The sequence below is a fragment of the Morus notabilis genome, unplaced genomic scaffold (genome assembly GCF_000414095.1).
Source record: "Morus notabilis unplaced genomic scaffold, ASM41409v2 Scaffold172, whole genome shotgun sequence".
NCBI lineage: Eukaryota > Viridiplantae > Streptophyta > Magnoliopsida > Rosales > Moraceae > Morus > Morus notabilis.
This window is the reverse complement of record NW_010362230.1, coordinates 736,438-743,190: the sequence shown is the minus strand read 5'-3', so window position 1 is coordinate 743,190 and position 6,753 is coordinate 736,438.

Sequence of the window (6,753 nt, the reverse complement as noted above, 5' to 3'; positions counted from 1 at the left end):
CGATTTGATTTTTGCTACACGTTGTCTTTATCTCTATTTATGGTGGTGTCAAATAACGGCGATGGTGAATTTTATTGTTATTATTATGTTTTGTTTTATTGTCTTTGTTTTAGTTATGTGTCTAACCCGCTTGAGTTTGTTTTTGACGGTATTGTGGGTGATTTTTGTCTTACAGGTCTTTTAGTCTCGATCGATCGGAGTCTTCCATCGATTGTAGAGGAGTTGTTTAAAGAGCTGTATGTGTTTTCAATTGTAGAGGAGTTGTTTAAAGAGTTGTATGTGTGCTCGATTGTTAGCGTGTCTTTTCAACTTTATGTTGGTGGAGCTTGGTGCACACTTACTCCCCTTGGGCGATTCATTAGGACTTACTGGTGGTCATGGTCAATAGTTGGGATTAAGCTTTCTTGTAGTGCAAAGTCATATGAGTCAGAATTGATGTCTGTACCTCTTTGATTTGGAATACATTCACTTTAAAAAAAAAATTGTGCCCATTTTGAATCTTTAATTCTACGTACATAATAGAGTTAAATTCTCTTAACATAAAGAAACTTGAGACCGGAACAGTCTCTAAATAACTAGAGAATTTTGATATCAACGTATTATTGGAAAAGATGTCTTTAAAGTGTAAGATGTAATAGGATATTTATTATTTATTTAATAAAAGAGATTATTCATTATGTTATATGCATATATTATTAAATATTTTATGAATACTATTAAAAATTTTGCGATTATTTATATAACTTTCAATATGGTATGTAAGAGTTATATACAAGAGGACAATATTTAAGGATAATAATCGAAACGTGTTCGTAATGAATTTAATTAAAGTTTCAGAATCTTTAAGTAAAACATTACTTATACATGTCATTCCCATTAAGAATGGAACAATGTTATATGCACTGTTAATATGGAGAGATATTGAATGAGTGCATTACACAGAATGTAGAACTAGGATGCAAATAATTTTGGAATTTTTGATAGTTCCCGTTAAATATAGAAATTCGAATTGATCTACTAATGGTCATATATGGAACGATTTTAATCCTGAGTTATTTGTATATTCTTATTTATGGATTTGTATCTTTTGACTTATTCAGTATGGATTTCGAGATTTTAAATCCTATTCCTTGTATCTTAGAAACATGATGAAGTGGGTAGTCTGGAATGCTAATATACGAGATTGAATTCATTCTTTCTTGAATAAAGAAGTAGATAAATAATTTCTTTGAGCGTTGATTCGGTACTTGATAAGTAACGAGCTCGTATTCATGAATTTATTTTATAAATATACTATTCATTAGAGAATCAATGGTATTTAAGGATAAAGATGTAATTCGAGAGGTTAATGGATTTCACCTCGCTCTAATTGTGAATTATTTATGGATGATTGACCTATATGCAATGACTATATCAAATTGACACTTCAAGGTTTGGAAGTAAATTATATCTATAATTATAAGAGTGCAATTCTAAGTTTATAGTTGAGTAACTTTGAAATTAATATAATTAATTAAGTAATTAAAGAGTTTTAATTAATTATTAATTTTATTTGAGCTTGAAATTATAAGTCTATGAGTCCACACGTCATCATTATAAATCTACAAGTCACTAAGGATAAAATAGAAATTTTAAAATTATAGAATTCTAAAACAAAACACTCAAAAATAAATAAATAATAATTAATTAGATATTAGATAATGTGATTAGTTATGGATGTTTATATTTATTCATGTTGATAAAAATATAGATGATAGATTTGATCGTTAATTATATAAGTTATATTTGTTCTTCAATTTTAGTAGAAAATTTGTATTTATTCGGGAATATGAATTATTGTAATTCTAGAATTAATGCATCATAGAATTAAGGGAAGTCATCGTGGAGCAGGACAAAAGCCAGATGAGAAATAAAACTGCGAAGTCAAAAAACCGCCCTTGCTGCACTGTTTAGCGCGCGCCGGCGCAACCCCACGGGTTGTGCGCGGGCAAGTGCGCTGTAGCGCACGGAAACAAGCCTGACAGGGCCCGAGGGTTTCTAAAACCCTCGTTTCACGCTTTTTGGGATCTAGAAGAATTCCAAACTTGGAGGAAGATGCAACCTGATCTGAAGACGAACGAATTGAAGACTCGAAGAACGAAGAATTAAAAATTGAAGACCTGTTGATGTAGCGGAAGAATATAATTATTGTAATTATTTATTTATTTGATTTCGATGTAATAATTATTTGTTCGATATGGTTGTAATTTATTTATATTTCCATGGGACTAGGTCAGATTCATCTCGGTAGCCGATTGCATATTTTATACTTATATTTATTTTTTGATTGTATATTATTTGTTTATGCATATAACATGACGTAGATTTAGTGTGCCTACTCATATGTTTAATAACATTTCATGCATACACGTGCATTTATTATTTATTTTGTTAAAAGAGTTTTAAAAAATAAAATAAAAGTTATGCGCTAAATTAATTTAATATGATTAGATTAATTTTAGTTGGAATTTTGATTTGTAAAATAATGTAATATGTGAAATTGAATTTAATAGTTAAATTTTTAAATTTCACATATCCAATAAATAAATAATTTATTATTAGAATTTGAAAACCATGCGATGTTTTTCAAAGTAAAATACATATTTACAAAATATTGAGTGGAAAAGGGTTGTATGATAATACGACCCACTGATCTCCACTGTTACAACACCATGAGATCCGGGAGGCGTTTCACGGCGGAACTGATTCCGTCCTCCCTAAGGACAATATCCATTTCAGATCAATATCAAGGTTGACTTACTAGTGATAGGATTCCAGGATGTATTTCTAACTTGACCTATGGTCAGGAGAGAAAAGTTTACAAGTTGCTTAAGTCCATTTATGAATTAAAGTAAGCTCCCCGTTCTTAGAATTAAAGATTTTACCAAGTTGTCAAGACTTATGGATTCCAACAGAATATGGATGAACCTTACATTTATAATCATATTCAAGACAAGAAAGTGGTTTTTCTACTGTTATATGTTGATGACATTCTACTCATTGGCAATGATATAGGGGCTTTAAGATCAGTCAAAGTTTGACATTCTACTGTTATATGTTAATAACATTCTACCTAACAGTTTGACATGAAGGACTTAGTAAAAGCTAATTATGTTATGGGTATTCGGATCTTCAGAGACTGAAAGAACAAAATGATAGCTCTCTCCCAGGCTTCATACATTGACAAAATTCTTGATAAGTTTGCAATGCAGAATTCTAAGAAAGATAGGCAACCATCTAGGTCTGGAATTACTCTTTCAAACAGTGATTGTCCCAAGACATATGAGAAAAGAGAATACATGGCGAAGGTACCTTATGCTTCAGTAGTTGGTAGCCTCATGTATGCAGTGTTTTGCACACGAATTAGACATTTGCCATGCGGTCAGATCGTAAGTCAATATCAGTCGAATCTAGGACCTAACCATTGAGTAGCGGTTAAGCATATATTCAAGTACCTAAAGAGGACTAGGAATCATATGCTGGTATATTTTGGGGAGGATATGACACTTCTAGGATATATGGACTCAGATTTTCCTCAATCAGAGGGGACTTCTTGGAGAGAAAAACCAAGACCTAAAAGAGGAAACTACAAGGACTCAACGCTTGATTGAAGATTGCGGAGTTCGATTGGCATCTAGTTCTACATTTTTTTTCTCTCTCTCTTAGCTTCCGAGTTTGTATCATTTCCTTGGATTTAAGATTATATGATGGACTAGATTCTTGGTTTGTTTATGATTTTTTTTTATGTGATTCTTGATGAGTGTTTCTAGCTAAACTCTTTAAGTTAGGGGTTTTGATGTAGTTCTATCATATGCTATGTTTTAAAGATGCTTGGTGTTTGTTAATAAAATTTTATTTCAAATTATTTGCGTTTCTCTTTGCTTATTGTTCTAATTTGTTATTCAAGAAATTAGAGATATTGATGTGTGATATTAGTCTTGGGAAAGTCAATTTCACATGTTGGCATTTGAGAAACACAACCTAGAGTTAGTTAGTTCGGGAGGTCAATTAATTCGGGTAATCAAGATTAGGTTTGCTTATTGGATGCTTAATTGTAGGTGAATAGGGATATTACTTTACTACTTGTTACGTTCGTTCACTTGCGAGCACACACTTCACATGAACCAAAATATTCACAATAAGTTTTTGCGCGCTCACCATGCAGACAATGTGGACCCCAACTGCTTTCCACAACACTAACACACGCCAAAGTGCTTCTCCATCTAGCACGCGACACCCGGTGTGTAACGACCCTACTGAGTTGGCCGTCACTGTAACTAACTTTAACATATGCTTTCGGAAACTCCCAAAATTTGAGAGATTTTTTTTTTAAAATACTACCTAAAATGCTGCAGCATTGTTTTAAAATGTTGTATGAATGCTGTAGCATTTTATTTCTAAAATGCTATATAGTTATAGTATTTTCTTTAAAATGCTATATAGAATGCTATAGCATTCTGAGCATAAGTTTCTTTTTCTAAAAGAACTATATCATTCTTTTAAAAACTTATTATAACGACATAAATTTTGGTTTCCACTTTTTGAACATAGCAAAGTGTTTATACTTTAAAAACAATTTCTTTTCTAAAGCATGAATTTACACATAGTTATATTTTTACTTCTCAAAATCCTGCTAGCTTACACAAACTTAACAATCATACTGCAAACTTTCAAATCACAAGTTCATAAACATATTCAACAAAAATCTTTTTAAAACCTTAAACTGTTGCGGAAATAACTGCGTGCGGTATCCATTCCCCCACCTCTACTCCGTTCGTCCGCTGCCTCACCATCAGTCCATCAAACATTATGTGCAGGTTGCTTACCTACAATATAAATATTCTGAAATGAGCTTTCGCTCAGCAAGTAGGAACTATTACTCACAAAATAACTGAAAGTTCACATGACTATATATGCATGAACTAATTATGTTGACTTATGATGTTTTATCATAGTTTTACTGTCTGAATTTATCTTATTTACTTATGGGCCCGAGTGCTCGTACCACTTGCGCGCAATCATCGGGATGTGAGGGTTTGTAAGGTCTCTAACGACACCGTGATTATAAACTGAACTGAATGCCTCCCTCTCAAAGGACATTATTATTTTTTTTCTTCTCCCTTGCGGAGCTTGAGTTACCTCCCTCTCAGAGGCTGGTACGACACTCAGCTGAGTTTCTTCTTATAAGTTCCTCTTGACTTATTAAGGTGTATGCATAACATACTATTACTATAACATGAAATGTACTCAAACATATATAATTCATGTGCATTACTTAAATGTATGCAGTATGACATAACATAGCATACATAACTTTAAATGTACTCAAACATATATAATTCATGTGTACTGTTCATTTTCAAATCTATTTATACTGTAAGCGAGATTCCTACTTACCTGTTTTAGGAAGTAGAATCCTCTATTCACCAAAGAGTCTGTTCTCTTTCTTTCTTGCTTTTAAGAATGAATACCCATTAAGAGTGTGAGATTAACTATCACTTGCTATTCTATTTTAGCAAGCTTGAAAGAAAGTCTAACTTTTCTATTCATGGCTCACCTTCTCTTTTCCTATCTTAAGGATTGTAAAACCTTGTTTCTAATTCAAAGATTAGGTTTATTGAATCCTAATTACCTTACTTTTTATTAGCAAAGTCTGCAATCGACATACTTTCATGAGATTATACTTCAAGTTCTTCAGCGAACTCCTCTATTCAACACCAAAACTATTTTAACAGTTATGTAGTATTTTTTTCTAAGAAAATAGTTTAAAGCTTCTATTTAGAACTAAAACCAAGTTTAGCCTCAAATTCTAGAACTAAAACTAGGTTTAACCTCAAATTCTCAAACTAAATTTTGGCGGAGTTTAGCCTTATTTTCTGTATTTCCCAAGCTATCCTTAGCTCAATTTAATCGTTACTTCATCTTCTAATTATAGCTAACAATCTTTCTCATACAATTTAATCAACTTAGGAGCCATACTTTAGGGTTCCATCAAATTTCTCACAAGGATTTTCATATCTAAAAGTTGCTAGAAACATAATCTAACAACCACAAATTCATCATTTAATCACTAAGGGTGTGTTCGGCTGCCCAAAAAACTAAAAAAAAATGCAACTCGAGTTCCAATTTTATTCAAATTCATATTCTTTTAAGTTTGAACTCGAGTTTGAGACTAAAATTCGAGTTCAAGTGTCCCCTTCAACTCAAGTTCAGAAACTCTAACTCAAATTAATGAACAGCATTTTTTCTATTCTTAAAAATGCTATAACTTTTTCGTTTTAATCCTTATTGAGATGATTTTTTTTTCTATACGTTGACAACAAAAAGACGAATAAAACCCCACCCATATACCCTATTAAAATTTTTTATCACCATTGAGTTTTTATTAAAATACTATCTAAATACAAATTTAAGTTTTGACTCACTCAAACACAAACTCAAAAAAAGATTCTTATCTCAAACCATAACTCAAATGTAAACAACCAAACACAAACTCAAGTTACAACTTCAACTCAAATCATAACTCAAATTTAACTCAAAAACTACACTCAAGTCACACTCTAAAAGAACAAGCCATAAGCTTTTAATTCCTTCATCAATTGAAACACAATCATCAACTTAGCAAACTTTCTCCATACTTTAAACCATTCGGCCAAGGTAAGAAAAAGGAGAGGAAAACTAAAATCTCACCTTAGAAGAATGAAGAACAAACTC